Genomic DNA, 17,376 nt, shown 5'->3' on the forward strand with positions numbered 1-17,376 from the left:
ATTGTTTTTCATGTTCGCACATTTGATAACAAATAAAACATGAACCAAACAAAAAAACTTCGTGTGTTCAAGCAATTCACATAACATGAAAATTAATCCACATAATCAAGCAATTGTTGGGTTTGGGGCCCCTTGCACAGCGGAAGACATGTACAAAACAAATAAATCAGACGTAGGATCTATTTGACAGATTATGAGATTAATCTATTCACATGTTAACACAGAATTACATGCTAGAATGCAAGTAATTCATGCTTAAAGAATATAAATCCTAAAACTTGAATTCTACGGTTTAGAGTTACCGATTTGATTCTCGAAAGAATCATCGATTGCTCGCGCCTTCTCCACGATGATCTTCAATACTAGACCACGGATCTTCTAACTGGTTCCCGAACTATATTCCGATATCAGTGTGGGCTGATCTTATCGAAATACTAGGACTCGAATAAAGAAGACAGAGTTTTCTCACGAGGAGGAGCTGAAATTTTCATCCCCTACTGCAGAGAGGAGAGGGATGAAATTTTTTCTCTCACTATTAATTGTCTATTCTGTGTCCTTTAATCTCCTATTTATAATAGTATTGGGCCTAGTCAATGATCTATGGAAGGTTTTGGATATGGGCTCTCAAAATTAGCTTTTTTCTAATAAAATTGAGCGCATAATTTAATACAAGCTTATATTGGAATATAACGAGAAGCCACTACAGAAGTATAATTGACCTCCCAATCCAATTCCGAAATTACAAGTAATCCGGGTTTCCATTTTATTTATTATTTATTTCCCTCGCTTAAGATATAAATGTCCATTAATTAATTAAAGTCTGCTATGGACTTAATTAATTAACATCTTATTAATTCCAAGAGTAGACTTAGCAAGAAACACTTATTTATTATTTATGGAATAATTAAATTCCAACTAGTCAGTTTTCGAATAATAAAATCTTGTTCAACCTACTCTTGAGGACATTATCAAACGAGACTCACCTCGCGCACGATTTAACATATTAGCAATCCTAGCACCACTAGATATTAATCACCACTACCCAATATATCAGGATTATTAGGTTGCGAAAAACCCGCACCTTTTGATAAGTCAAAGTAGTGCATAATCAATATCGTATGCTCAATGCTAACGCATGTATATTAAGAAATAGTATTTTATCAAGATCCAGTCTTTCAGTAGATAGCATAAAGACACGTCTTGCTGTTAGATCCATTCAGTGCTATACCACACCAACGTGATCTTATTTCAATAAGGCTTAGAAATAATCGGACTGACATTGCAACCTTTAGCGATAGGTAGCCAAAGCCTATCTAGGTTTTGAAATTCTTTTTTTTTCTTTTGCAAAGCATTGCATAGAACCGACTGTAGTTACCTTAAAGTGGACGACGCCCACAACCAGTCTACCAAGCAAAAAAGACTTAGGCTTTGTTCACTTCTTATGCATTTAAATGTTTATAAAACATCTTCTAAACGCACAAGTAAACACAATGTAATAATATATTGATTCTATTCGTGCAAACTGCTCGAATAACGCTGAATCGGGTTAAAAGTGGATTGTAGAGTTTTTCTGTATACAAGCAAGATACTATTAGCGCGTACTTGCGCGAAATTGCTCGAAACATGCTTTTCAGTATACTAAACCTAACAATATCATCAAGGGCCCTTTGTATAATAGAAACTTCCCACGAACATTCAGTATACAAGCAAGATACTATTCACTTTTTCAGCGTCGGTCTCGCTGATAATAGCTACCCGATCTTCTGTCCTCCCTGCTGGGTATTTGCATACGGCATGCCACCTTCTTAATTTGCTCTCAACCACCCTAAATTGCTGGTGTTGACTCAGACTCCACATAGTAATAACAGTCTTCACATGCAACTTGCTATCAAATTTTGTTCCCACATTAATCCGATACGGGTTTGCTTCATCCCAGTACATAGTACTGTGTTCATTACCAACATCAGGTACCCCAGAAGGACCACTCGGTAATCTGCGAAAATATTTCAACCCACTGTGAACGTATTCTGGAAGTGGTTGCTCACCTTGCACAACGGGTTTACACAATATCTCTTCATCACTAGAAACATCACCTGGAGAATCATCACTGAAAATAACATCAGATGATGATGACGACAATGGTGGATCAAGGTCTCTTCATATAACATCTGAAAGGGTTAGCAGCGGAAGCGTACAACATTTAATGATCACATAAATTTGATCTATTTAGCAGATTATTTAGACAAATTCTATTCGCGTAATTATCACATGTATCATGCTCATAACTTGAATTAAAACATGCTTTAGCATATAAAATCCCTAAAACATGCTTACTACAGAATTAGCCAATTTACCTCGTTGATTCAACCAAGAATCGATGATGGCTTGCTCCGTCTCCACTTGAAGATCTTCAATACTCGACCTTGGATCTTCTGACTGGTGTCCCGGACTATACGCTGATATTTGTGTGGGCAAATCTCACCAACGTACTAGGACTTGAATAACGAACACAGAACTAAGCTCACGGAGGAGGCAAAATTTCGAGCTCTCTCTTTCTTCGAGGGGGACGAAAATTTGATAGAGTAATAATGTGTCTTTTCAATCTCCTTTATTCTCCTATTTATATTAAGTCACATATTGGGCCCAGTCAGGGATCTAAGGAAGAATTTGGAACAGGCGTCACCCAATTAGCTTTTTACCAATTAAATTGAACCCACAATTTAATATAAGCTTATATTGGAATATTACAAGCAGCCACTACAGAAGTAATATTGCACTGCATTCCAAATCCGAAATTACAAGTATTCTGGGTTTCCTTTAATTGCATTTAATTTATTTCCCGCGCTTAAGATAGAAACATCCATTAAATAATTATTGTCTGCTATGGACTTAATTAATTAACATATTTTAATCTCCGAGAGTAGACTTAGCAAGAAACTCTTATTTATTATTCATAGAGTAATTAAACTCCAACTAGCTAGGTTCCGAATAATAAAACTTTGTTTCGAGTTCCTCTTGTGGATGTTATCATACGAGACTCTCCTCGCGCATGATTCAACGCAATAGCACTCCTAGCACCGCTAGATAATGATCGCCACTACCCAATATACCTGGATCGTTGGGTGACGAAAAACCCGCACCTTTGGTAAGTCAAAGTAGTAGATACTCAATATCGTATGCTCAATGCTAACGTACATTGATTAAGAAATTAATTATCATGACCTCGTCTTTCAGTAGATAACATAAAGACCCGTCTTGCTGTTAGATCCATTCAGTGCTATACCACACCAACGTCATCTTATTTCAATAAGGCTTAGAAATAATCGGACTGACATTGCAACCTTTCGCGATAGGTAGTCTAGGCCTATCTAGGTTGTGATATTCTTATTTTTTCTTTGTTTAGAACTGACCGTGTTACCTTAAATTGGACGACGCCCACAACCGGTCTACTAAAACAAAGACTTAGACTTTGTTACGTTTGCTTATACATTTAAATATGCAATAAACAACCATTAAATGTAAAACATAACAACATTATGACAAAAAATAATCTTTTGAATTTATTGGAAAATAACAATTAGAGTTTTACAATATACAAAACCCTAACAATCTCCCACTTATACTCAAAACAGCTTTCGAGTATACAAAATGGTAGTGCACACGTCTAAAATTTCTTCCACGTATACTGAAAGCGAGTTGAGGTCTTGAATGAGTCAAACTCCCATCCCTTCAACGTGGCACTTGAACGGTTTCACCGCCAAAGCCTTTGTAAAAGGATCTGCCAGGTTGTTCTTTGACGCAATCTTGACCACTTGTATGTCTCCTCTCTGCACTATATCCCTGATGATATGAAACTTCCGCTCTATGTGCTTGCTCGCTTTGTGAGCTCTTGGTTCTTTCGAGTTTGCCACAGCACCAGAATTGTCACAATAAATGGTGATGCTCTTAGGCAGATTCGAAACCACACCTAAATCCATAAGGAAGTTCCTGAACCATACAGCCTCTTTTGCAGCCTCCGAAACCACACCTAAATACATAAGGAAGTTCATGGTCGAGTCCGCGATGCATTTCTGCTTCACACTCTTCCAAATTACGGCTCCACCTCCTAAGGTGAACACATATCCTGAAGTAGATTTTCTCGAGTCCTGATCAGCTTGAAAGTCTGAGTCAGTATATCCCAAAGGACAGAGCTCGACTGCATTGTAAACTAGAGCATAGTCCTTAGTCCGTTTAAGGTACTTGAGTATGTTCTTTACGGCAGTCCAATATCCTTGGCCAGGATTGGACTGATATCTTGCCACCATGCCAACAGCAAAGCAAATATCAGGTCTAGTATAAAGCATAGCATACATGAGACTTCCAACTGCCGAAGCGTATGGAATCCTTCTCATTGCTTGTATCTCAGACGGCGTTTTAGGGCACATCTCTTGAGATAAATGGATGCCGTGTCTAAAAGGTAAGAAACCTTTCTTGGCGTCCTACTTGCTAAAACGACTAAGTACTGTGTTGATGTAAGGTTCTTGAGATAAGCACAACATCTTCTTTTCTCGATTCCGAAGAACCTTGATCCCGAGGATGTGTCCCGCGTCTCCCAAATCCTTCATCTCGAACTGGTTCGACAACCATGTTCGTACTGATGACAACATCTTTTTATTGTTTCCAATTAGAAGAATGTCGTCTACATATAAAACTAAGAACACCACATTCCCCTTATCATCTTTCTTATACACGCAGCTTTCACTTGGGCACTTTTCGAATCCAAACTTGCGAACAGTTTGATCGAAACATTGGTTCCACGATTTAGATGCTTGCTTGAGGCCATAAATGGCCTTCTTAAGCTTCCAAAACATATGTTCTTTGCCCTTTATGGCATATCCTTCGGGTTGTTCCATGTAGATGGTCTCCTCAAGACCACCGTTTAGAAACGTAGTCTTAACGTCCATCTGTCATACATCCCAATCCATATAAGCTACAATAGACATTAGTATCCGGATCGATTTGAGCATGGCCACTGGGGAGAAGGTCTCGTCATAATCGACGCCTCCCTTTTAGGTATACCCCTTGGCCACTAGTCTTGCCTTAAAGACTTTAACTCGTCCATCGGGTCCACGTTTACGCTTATATATCCACTTGCTCCCAATGGCATTACAGCCTTCGGGTAGGACGGACAATCATAGACCATCTTTTTCTATCATAGATTGTAGTTCTGAATCCATTGCTTTCACCCATTCGCAATAATCGACATCTGTCTGCGCCTCCGCAAAGTTCCAGGGATCTAATACATTGCTGTCCGAGGAGTGATCCATAGATTCTCCCAAACCAATGTATCTGTCGGGCTCATGCGAGACCCTCCCATTACGGCACGACACTACAATATTTTGAGTAGAAGTTGAAGTTTCGGGAATTGTATGTACACTTGGTACTTGTTCTTGGTTAATGGAACTTGTGACAGAAGTTTGCTCATCAAGAGCCACTTCACTGCTGGGTTTATGATTCATTACATAGTCTTCCTCTAAGAATGTCGCGTGAGTACTCACAATGACTTTCTTGTCTCGGAGACTAAAGAATTCACAACCTTTCGTCCCTTTGAGGTATCCTATAAACAAACATACCTCCGTCCTTGATCCTAGCTTAGTTGGATCCTTTTCCAATACATGAGCCGGGCAACTCCAAATCTTGAGATGTCCTAGATTGGGCTTGCGCCCAGTCCACAACTCATAAGGAGTAGTAGGTACGGATTTTGATGGTAAATTTTCTAAAATATGGCTTGCAGAAAGCAAGGCATGTCCCCAAAAAGAAATAGGCAGACGTGCATAACTCATCATCGATCGAACCATATTTAACAAGGTCCTATTCCTTCTTTCAGCCACGCCGTTCTGCTGGGGCGTGCCCGGCGCATTCAGTTGGGATTCAATACCTGACTCCGATAAGTAGTCCAAAAATTCGGCACTGAGGTATTCGCCTCCACGATCAGATCGTAGGCTTTTGATATTCTTTCCATGATACTTCTCCACAAGAGTCTTTAAGTCTTTAAACTTGTCAAAAGACTCTGACTTGTGACGCATCAAATGGACATATCCAATTTTCGAATAGTCATCAATAAATGTGATGAAGTATCGAAAACTACCTCTTGCCTCTGTAGACATTGGTCCACATACATCGGAATGAACGAGCTCAAGTACTTCCTTGGCTTTATTTCCCTTAGCCTTAAAAGGCCTCTTGGTCATCTTGCCTTCTAAGCATGATTCACACTTATGAAAAGGTTCCTCCTCTAGACCTTTAATAAGATCTTGTTGAACAAGAGAATGGATCCTCCTTTCATTTGCATGACGAAGTCTAAGGTGTCATAAGTACGTTTCGTTCATTGAACTTGAAGGTTCCTTTCGTTTCTTTGAAATTTTCGATGTTGTATTGAGTTCTGATTTGCGATTATTATATTGTGTAGAAGTGATTGTGTACAGATTGTTTTCCATGATACCACGACAGATATAGGAACCATCTTTCTTAATAACGCAATTGTCATTTAAAGAAATCGAATATCCATCAAAAACCAATTTAGAAACTGGAATTAAATTTCTTCTAAAAGAAGGTATCAACAAAACATTCTTCAAAATAAAAAATCTATCACTACTAAAACACAAATAAATGTCTCCCACTGCAACGGCCGCCACTTTGGTAGCGTCGCCCAGCTGGACTTCGATCTCACGATCATGTAGCCGTCTTCTCACCTGCATTAAGTTAGGATCAAAACAAATATGATCAGTGGCTCCTGTGTCAATAACCCAAATGCAAGTAGATGTCAAAGTCAAACATGACTCCACTACTAAAGCTTGGTGCATACCTGTAGCCTTGCCCCTTTTAGGACAGTCTGGCTTTCAATGCCCCTTTTCTCCGCACTTGAAACACTTCCCCGAGGGCTTCTTGTTTGCCCTTTTCTTCTTCTTTTCCTTAGCCTCTTTGCCCAATTCTGAGCTCGGTGCCTTCCTTTTTCCTTTGCTAGGCTTGAAGCAAGAGGAACGAGGTGCCGAAGTCATCATGGCAGCCTTAGCCTGGACCATAAGGTCCTCTGCTGACTGAAGTTCAGTCAATAGTTCTGCCAAGGTGTAATTCCTTTTGTTCATCTCAAAGTTGAGCTTGAACTGCTGGAAGCTAGGGGGAAGACTTTGAAGGATGATTGTTACCTGGGACTCGGGATCGATTGTCCCTCCCAACACCACAATCTGGTTGAGGTGGCCCATCATCTCCAGGACATGGTCCCTCACAGACGAGCCTTCCTTCATTGTCTTCGACATGATACTCCGAAAGGCTTGAGACTTAGCCGTTCGATTCTGAGTACCAAAAAGATTCTTGAGATTCTGCATAATTTCAGTGGCAGTTTCCATGGTAGAATGCTGATGCTTGAGTACTGAAGACATAGATGCCATCTCATTCGCCTTATGCCACTTTCTGTGTGCATCTCTGAGTTCTACCGCAGTGTTAGCCGCCGGTACTGGAGGTCGCGGGGTTGTGAGCACAAAGTTGTACTCTTCAACTGTAAGAACGATGTCCAAATTTTGTTTCCATTCTATGTAATTTTGGCCCTCGAGTTTGTTTTCTTTGAGAATTGCAGAAAGAGGATTGAACGACATTGTGACGATTCGAATTGCACTGCAAAACAGAGTATTTTACTATTTGTCATAAACTTATGTAAGAAATTTGATTAGATTAACCATAAAACTTTTCAAAATCTTACAACTGTAAAATTAAAATTTTGTACCCTCCAGAGGAAGTCCATACGCATTAAAATTTTACAATATTACGGGTCACAACACCGACGAATAGTCCAGAGACCACAGAGTGGCATGGCCGCCTAATGTTGCCTAAGCAAGACCACCGAATTTAGCATTACAGAATCTCATTTCTACAACACACTCCCATAACAATGCTTATGTGCTGCTAACAAGATCAAGCTATCTTATAAATCCTGTGTGAACTTCTGAATCTCGTAGTTTCTTAGGATTATTGTCCCCACAGAGCAGGTGGCGATAATATTGGAAACCAATTTCTAGTTCATACCATTTATATTTGAGAAGTCCGCCATATGAACTTGCTATTTCTTAGGATTATTGTCCCCACAGTGCAGGTGGCGATAATATTAGAAAAAGGCTTCATAAATTGCAGACCAATTGGTGGAGACCATATACAAACGTTGAGTTCGTAGTTATAGCTTAGATATTTGGGTTATGGTTTTTCTTTAATTATCTTTAGCCTTAGGGCAGAGAAATGCTTGATTAAATTCTGTTGGTATTTAATTTGCTGGATAATTAAATCTTTTATTAATTGGTATCTCCCTTTAGGAAATTATTGTTCTAGAATATAATTCTTATTCATGTCTACTATAAGATATGTCTAAAATAAATTATTTAATTCTTAATAAGACATGAAAAATTAAATTCAAATTAATTCCATTGTTCAAGATTAGGAAAAGATATTTTATTATTTAATGTATTCATACATATCTATCCTTTTTAGGATCTTAGATATATGAATATTAGGAAACTATAAATTATTCTCATCTATATCATCTAGAAATCAAAATAATATTATTTATTTCCATAGATATAGAAAATAATAAAAATATTCCTAAAGTCTAGATAAATATTATGAAACTATTAAATTATTCTCATCTATATCATCTAGGAATAAAATAATATTATTCATTTCCATAGATATAGAAAATAATAAAAATATTCGTAAAATCTAGACAAATCTTCCAAAAAGATTTTATTTCCATTAAATAATAATATTTTAATATTATCTTTTAATAAAATAATTAAATAATCATTAAAATAATCCTTCATTGTTATCTCATCGTACGAGGTTCGCACGAACGATGAACGATGAAGATCCGACGAGTTCGGCGTCGAATCACGACGCACGCAGCATCTCGGCCACCGGCGCACAGGTGGCGCGCCAGTGTCTCGGCCAGTGGCTCGTCGGGTGTCGCCAGCGTCTCGGCCAGGAGCGTGCGCTGAGGCGCGGTTCCTTTAGGCCAGCGGCGAGTCCCCGTCTCGGCGTCTCGGCTCGTCGGGTGCCGACGCTTCTCGGCCAGGCGCGCACGTGGTGGCGCGCACTTCTCGGCCAGCGTCTCGACGTCCGTCTCGGATGTGTCGATCATCGGGTGCCGACACGTCTCGGTCAACGTTCCGTCGGGCGGCTCTAGCTCTCGGCCAGCAGAGCGCACGATGGTGCACCTGCTCTCGGCCAGCTCGGACCCCCGTCTCGGCCTATCCGATTGTCTGGGTGGCGCGCGCTCCCGGCCAGCAACTCGCGCGACAGCGCGGCTGCTCTCGGCCAGTGCCGCCATCCCTCTCGACCCTTCCGCCTAGGGTTCTCGGTCTAGCGGCTCGGCGCCTCGGCACGTTTTTGTTTGAACTGCCGCGCCATGCCTTTCACCGTGTCGACCTTGACTCGGGTACGTCTGGGTCATGCGGTCTCGGCCTGTGGCGCGCATGAGCCCTAGCTCGCCTGCGCGTCGCCCCGTGATCGCGAGTCCCCGGCTCCCACTGTTTTGACGTCCCTACCTCGATCGCACGTGGTACGTTCGAGCAATTCAAGTTCTTTGATTCGATAGTTCTTGAGTTCAACATGCTTAAAAACCAAACAAAACACAAGAACATTCTTCGCAATCAAATTGGACATGCATACATGAATTTCGGGAAATTTAAATCCAAATAATCAGAGCCAAAGACTGGCTTTGATACCAATTGAAGGGGTTGGCAGCGGAAGCGTGCAGCATATAATGATTACATAAATTTGATCTATTTAGCAGATTATTTAGACAAATTCTATTCGCGTAATTATCACATGTATCATGCTCATAACTTGAATTAAAACATGCTTTAGCATATAAAATCCCTAAAACATGCTTATTACGGAATTAGCCAATTTACCTCGTTGATTCAATCAAGAATGGATGATGGCTTGCTCCGCCTCCACGTGAAGATCTTCAATACTCGACCTTGGATCTTCCGACTGGTGTCCCGGACTATACGCTGATATTTGTGTGGGCAAATCTCACCAACATACTAGGACTTGAATAACGAAGACAGAACTAAGCTCACGGAGGAGGCAAAATTTCGAGCTCTCTCTTTCTTAGAGGGGGACGAAAATTTGATAGAGTAATAATGTGTCTTTTCTGTCTCCTTTATTCTCTTATTTATATTAAGTCACATATTGGGCTCAGTCAGGGATCTAAGGAAGAATTTGGAACAAGCCTCACCCAATTAGCTTTTTACCAATTAAATTGAACCCATAATTTAATATAAGCTTATATTGGAATATTACAAGCAACCACTACAGACGTAATATTGCACTGCCTTCCAAATCCGAAATTACAAGTATTCCGGGTTTCCTTTAATTGCATTTAATTTATTTCCGGCGCTTAAGATAGAAACATGCATTAATTAATTATTGTGTGCTATGGACTTAATTAATTAACATATTTTAATCTTCGAGAGTGGACTTAGTAAGAAACTCTTATTTATTATTCATAGAGTAATTAAACTCCAACTAGCTAGGTTCCGAATAATAAAACTTTGTTTCGAGCTCCTCTTGTGGATGTTATCAAACGAGACTCTCCTCGCGCACAATTCAACGCAATAGCAATCCTAGCACCGCTAGATAATGATCGCCACTACCCAATATACCTGGATCGTTGGGTGACGAAAAACCCGCACCTTTGGTAAGTCAAAGTAGTAGATACTCAATATCGTATGCTCAATGCTAACGTACATTGATTAAGAAATTAATTATCAAGACCTCATCTTTCAGTAGATAGCATAAAGACTCGTCTTGCTGTTAGATCCATTCAGTGTTATACCACACCAACGTCATCTTATTTCAATAAGGCTTATAAATAATCGGACTAACATTGCAACCTTTCGCGATAGGTAGTCTAGGCCTATCTAGGTTGTGAAATTCTTATTTTTTCTTTGTTTAGAACTGACCCTATTACCTTAAATTGGACGACGCCCACAACCGGTCTACTAAAACAAAGACTTAGACTTTGTTACGTTTGCTTATATATTTAAATATGCAATAAACAACCATTAAATGTAAAACATAACAACAACATGCAATAAACTGCCAGATCCGCCAAAAGTCTGACAAAAGGTGAAAGACAAAAGGTAAAAGTAGCTGAAAAGTAAAAGTGGTTTACAAATTGGATGTGGATGTTTTCTTCTCCAACAAGAATGCACAAAAATCAGATTAACAACTGATAATCCCAGATTACGCATACTGGCTAACATGCAAGGTGGCGACAGTCACGTAAACTCAGATCTCATGCAGTAAACTTCGGATCGAATGATTAAACACTTAGAATCCTAACTAGCAAACTCAGATCTAGCCTACTCAAACGAATTCATACTTCAACGCTTCGAAAACTCATGCAAAAAACTGGATCTAACTAATCTAGGAAAAATTGCAACGAAAAGATGAAATAAAACCAACTTCCATATCATAACATTTGGATCTCAACAAAATACTTCAAAAACATCAAGAGATTTAAGTTCCAACTGTAGATCCAACGAAATAAAATGTAATACGAAGTTAATCTAAGAAAGCATGTAAAGATTGCTTTGCCACTCTGGGCGATGAAACGGTATTCTGGCGACTACTACGGCTGGTGGAGTTGACGGTGAATGATCGCGGTGGAACTCTGAGATCTTAAAGTGATTCTGATTGGTGGCGAGGAACAAAAGGTGTGGTGCTAGCCTCCGCTCCGGAACTAAGACTTCCGTGAGTGGTTTCTAAGTGTGCCTTCTAAAATGAGTAGTCCCCCTTCATTCTTCATGTGACCCTTCTATTTATAGGGAGGCTTGCCCTAGGATTAGGGTTGTTCTAACTTGAAATTTATCACTTTTGCCCCCGTTAAATAGTTTGTCGTCTACTAGCAGTCCTCTCCTCTCCATCTCAAGCCTTTAGGCATGCATCCTAGTCAGTATTGCACCCTTCTGGCGTTCTTTATCACTTGAATCCTCTGATTCCTTTCCTGCTGACTTGTACCATTTCCTGGACACTTACGCAACTTTTCTTGCAGAATATGCATGTTAAACTCATCATACTGACCAGTTACCAAGGTCTAGAAAACGACTTGTCAAACTGCTCATACTTAACACATGGTTGTCCTCAAGCGTGGAGGAACAAACCAAAAAGCAACACGTCGGATTCTAGCCTGGTTACTCCCTTGACTCACCCTAACCTAAGAAGACTAAAAAAAGACCCGAACAACCTAAAACTGTTGGTGCAAATGAAAAGAAAATACGGAAAAAGAGAAAAAACCAAAAACACTTACAAGAAAAACATAGAAAACACATTAAAAACAAATTGAACAAGCTATATTTTCAACTATTCATCCCCATGGGATCGAGTGCTGTCACGACCTCCCTTACTAAGGATAGTGAAGACGTGGAAAGCGTGACGAGGGGAGGGACTAAGGAGCGGGGAAGAAAAAGGGGGACGCAATGAAAGACAACAAGAAGGGACGACATTTAATATGAAAAACCCAACTAACTTCAAAATGAAAGATTTTAGTTTATTGAAAAGGTAAGCAACGGATTTTAGTCTCAAGATACTTAATGTCGTAAAACAGTATTAAATAGTGCGGAAGACTTCTAGAAATTAATTTCAAACACAGTAGCGGAATAACAAGTATCAAAGAGAGTCATGGGATGACGCCCATGTATGAAGACACGACGCATCCGGAAATTCCTAAAGCTCACTAACCATCCGCTGCAACATCCCGCTCAACCTGCACATAGGGAAAACATATGCAGGGCTGAGTACTTATTGTACTCAATGGGCTCATGCCGAAAACATTTTATATCAGTTATGTCATCCATACCAGTGAACTCGAGTTTTATATGTAGTTAAGAAATATCATCGAGAACACAAAAATATTTCATAGCCTGGGCAGGCAAACAATCTCCCCATTTTCTCAACAATCCAACAATCACGTCATCTTTCCACAGTGCAACGAAAGTGAGGCCACACTATTCGCCCACGAGACCGGCCGACTAGCAAGGACGACTCCCGATCCCACCAGTGTACACAGCCTGATAGGGTTTGCGGCCCTAATCAGAGCCGAATTCATTTCACACACAACCATATAGCCTAACAAAGCAAGCTCAGACGAATTAGGCATCAGGCAACAATCTCAACATCTAAAACAGTCATGGCATGACATAACACTTTAAACCACCCTTATAGCTCTAACAACATAATTTGAAACAGAAAATGAGGGGAGACGTGGAAAGCGTGACGAGGGGAGGGACTAAGGAGCGGGGAAGAAAAAGGGGGACGCAATGAAAGACCACAAGAAGGGACGACATTTAATATGAAAAACTCAATTAACTTCAAAACGAAATATTTTAGTTTATTGAAAAGTTAAGCAACGGATTTTAGTCTCAAGATACTTAATGTAATAAAACAGTATTAAATAGTGCGGAAGACTTCTAGAAATTAATTTCAAACACAGCAGCAGAATAACAAGTATCAAAGAGAGTCATGGGATGACGCCCATGTATGAAGACACGACGCATCCGGAAATTCCTAAAGCTCACTAACCATCCGCTGCAACATCCCGCTCAACCTGCACATAGAGAAAACATATGCAGGGCTGAGTACTTGTTGTACTCAATGGGCTCATGCCGAAAACATTTAATAACAGTTATGTCATCCATACCAGTGAACTCGAGTTTTATATGTAGTTAAGAAATATCATCGAGAACACAAAAATATTTCATAGCCTGGGCAGGCAAACAATCTCCCCATTTTCTCAACAATCCAACAATCACGTCATCTTTCCACAGTGCAACGAAAGTGAGGCCACACTATTCGCCCACGAGACCGGCCGACTAGCAAGGACGACTCCCAATCCCACCAATGTACACAGCCTGATAGGGTTTGCGGCCCTAATCAGACCCGAATTCATTTCACACACAACCATATAGCCTAACAGAGCAAGCTCAGACGAATTAGGCATCAGGCAACAATCTCAACATCTAAAACAGTCATGGCATGACATAACACTTTAAACCACCCTTATAGCTCTAACATCATAATTTGAAACATAAAATGAGGGGAGACGTGGAAAGCGTGACGAGGGGAGGGACTAAGGAGCGGGGAAGAAAAAGGGGGACGCAATGAAAGACAACAAGAAGGGACGACATTTAATATGAAAAACCCAATTAACTTCAAAATGAAATATTTTAGTTTATTGAAAAGTTAAGCAACGGATTTTAGTCTCAAGATACTTAATGTCGTAAAACAGTATTAAATAGTGCGGAAGACTTCTAGAAATTAATTTCAAACACAGCAGCGGAATAACAAGTATCAAAGAGAGTCATGGGATGACGCCCATGTATGAAGACACGACGCATCCGGAAATTCCTAAAGCTCACTAACCATCCGCTGCAACATCCCGCTCAACCTGCACATAGGGAAAACATATGCTGGGCTGAGTACTTATTGTACTCAATGGGCTCATGCCGAAAACATTTTATATCAGTTATGTCATCCATACCAGTGAACTCGAGTTTTATATGTAGTTAAGAAATATCATCGAGAACACAAAAATATTTCATAGCCTGGGCAGGCAAACAATCTCCCCATTTTCTCAACAATCCAACAATCACGTCATCTTTCCACAGTGCAACGAAAGTGAGGCCACACTATTCGCCCACGAGACCGGCCGACTAGCAAGGACGACTCCCGATCCCACCAGTGTACACAGCCTGATAGGGTTTGCGGCCCTAATCAGACCCGAATTCATTTCACACACAACCATATAGCCTAACAAAGCAAGCTCAGACGAATTAGGCATCAGGCAACAATCTCAACATCTAAAACAGTCATGGCATGACATAACACTTTAAACCACCCTTATAGCTCTAACAGCATAATTTGAAACAGAAAATGAGGGGAGACGTGGAAAGCGTGACGAGGGGAGGGACTAAGAGCGGGGAAGAAAAAGGGGGACGCAATGAAAGACCACAAGAAGGGACGACATTTAATATGAAAAACCCAATTAACTTCAAAACGAAATATTTTAGTTTATTGAAAAGTTAAGCAACGGATTTTAGTCTCAAGATACTTAATGTCATAAAACAGTATTAAATAGTGCGGAAGACTTCTAGAAATTAATTTCAAACACAGCAGCGGAATAACAAGTATCAAAGAGAGTCATGGGATGACGCCCATGTATGAAGACACGACGCATCCGGAAATTCCTAAAGCTCACTAACCATCCGCTGCAACATCCCGCTCAACCTGCACATAGAGAAAACATATGCAGGGCTGAGTACTTGTTGTACTCAATGGGCTCATGCCGAAAACATTTCATAACAGTTATGTCATCCATACAAGTGAACTCGAGTTTTATATGTAGTTAAGAAATATCATCGAGAACACAAAAATATTTCATAGCCTGGGCAGGCAAACAATCTCCCCATTTTCTCAACAATCCAACAATCACGTCATCTTTCCACAGTGCAACGAAAGTGAGGCCACACTATTCGCCCACGAGACCGGCCGACTAGCAAGGACGACTCCCAATCCCACCAATGTACACAGCCTGATAGGGTTTGCGGCCCTAATCAGACCCGAATTCATTTCACACACAACCATATAGCCTAACAGAGCAAGCTCAGACGAATTAGGCATCAGGCAACAATCTCAATATCTAAAACAGTCATGGCATGACATAACACTTTAAACCACCCTTATAGCTCTAACATCATAATTTGAAACATAAAATGAGGGGAGACGTGGAAAGCGTGACAAGGGGAGGGACTAAGGAGCGGGGAAGAAAAAGGGGGACGCAATGAAAGACAACAAGAAGGGACGACATTTAATATGAAAAACCCAATTAACTTCAAAACGAAATATTTTAGTTTATTGAAAAGTTAAGCAACGGATTTTAGTCTCAAGATACTTAATGTCATAAAACAGTATTAAATAGTGCGGAAGACTTCTAGAAATTAATTTCAAACACAGCAGCGGAATAACAAGTATTAAAGAGAGTCATGGGATGACGCCCATGTATGAAGACACGACGCATCCGGAAATTCCTAAAGCTCACTAACCATCCGCTGCAACATCCCGCTCAACCTGCACATAGGGAAAACATATGCAGGGCTGAGTACTTGTTGTACTCAATGGGCTCATGCCTAAAACATTTCATAACAGTTATGTCATCCATACCAGTGAACTCGAGTTTTATATGTAGTTAAGAAATATCATCGAGAACACAAAAATATTTCATAGCCTGGGCAGGCAAACAATCTCCCCATTTTCTCAACAATCCAACAATCACGTCATCTTTCCACAGTGCAATGAAAGTGAGGCCACACTATTCGCCCACGAGACCGGCCGACTAGCAAGGACGACTCCCGATCCCACCAGTGTACACAGCCTGATAGGGTTTGCGGCCCTAATCAGACCCGAATTCATTTCACACACAACCATATAGCCTAACAAATCAAGCTCAGACGAATTAGGCATCAGGCAACAATCTCAACATCTAAAACAGTCATGGCATGACATAACACTTTAAACCACCCTTATAGCTCTAACATCATAATTTGAAACAGAAAATGAGGGGAGACGTGGAAAGCGTGACGAGGGGAGGGACTAAGGAGCGGGGAAGAAAAAGGGGGACGCAATGAAACACAACAAGAAGGGACGAAATTTAATATGAAAAACCCAATTAACTTCAAAACGAAATATTTTAGTTTATTGAAAAGTTAAGCAACAGATTTTAGTCTCAAGATACTTAATGTCATAAAACATTATTAAATAGTGCGGAAGACTTCTAGAAATTAATTTCAAACACAGCAGCGGAATAACATGTATCAAAGAGAGTCATGGGATGACGCCCATGTATGAAGACACGACGCATCCGGAAATTCCTAAAGCTCACTAACCATCCGCTGCAACATCCCGCTCAACCTGCACATAGGGAAAACATATGCAGGGCTGAGTACTTATTGTACTCAATGGGCTCATGCCGAAAACATTTTATATCAGTTATGTCATCCATACCAGTGAACTCGAGTTTTATATGTAGTTAAGAAATATCATCGAGAACACAAAAAATTTCATAGCCTGGGCAGGCAAACAATCTCCCCATTTTCTCAACAATCTAACAATCACGTCATCTTTCCACAGTGCGACGAAAGTGAGGCCACACTATTCGCCCACGAGACCGGCCGACTAGCAAGGACGACTCTCGATCCCACCAGTGTACACAGCCTGATAGGGTTTGCGGCCCTAATCAGACCCGAATTCATTTCACACACAACCATATAGCCTAACAGAGCAAGCTCAGACGAA

At 40.4% G+C, this 17,376-nt stretch overlaps 2 long non-coding RNA genes across 2 annotated transcripts; both read right to left on the reverse strand.

Annotated features, from left to right (window-relative positions):
• Positions 1–13,391: 13,391 nt before the first annotated feature.
• On the reverse strand, positions 13,392–13,990 carry LOC121786399. The gene is made up of 2 exons (XR_006047150.1): positions 13,727–13,990; positions 13,392–13,633 (listed from the first exon to the last, which is right to left on the reverse strand). It is a non-coding gene; the product is annotated as an uncharacterized LOC121786399 (long non-coding RNA).
• A 1,901-nt stretch (positions 13,991–15,891) lies between these two features.
• On the reverse strand, positions 15,892–17,024 carry LOC121785885. The gene is made up of 2 exons (XR_006047081.1): positions 16,246–17,024; positions 15,892–16,152 (listed from the first exon to the last, which is right to left on the reverse strand). It is a non-coding gene; the product is annotated as an uncharacterized LOC121785885 (long non-coding RNA).
• Positions 17,025–17,376: the final 352 nt, after the last annotated feature.

This window comes from Salvia splendens, chromosome 22 (genome assembly GCF_004379255.2).
Source record: "Salvia splendens isolate huo1 chromosome 22, SspV2, whole genome shotgun sequence".
In the NCBI taxonomy this organism is placed as follows: domain Eukaryota; kingdom Viridiplantae; phylum Streptophyta; class Magnoliopsida; order Lamiales; family Lamiaceae; genus Salvia; species Salvia splendens.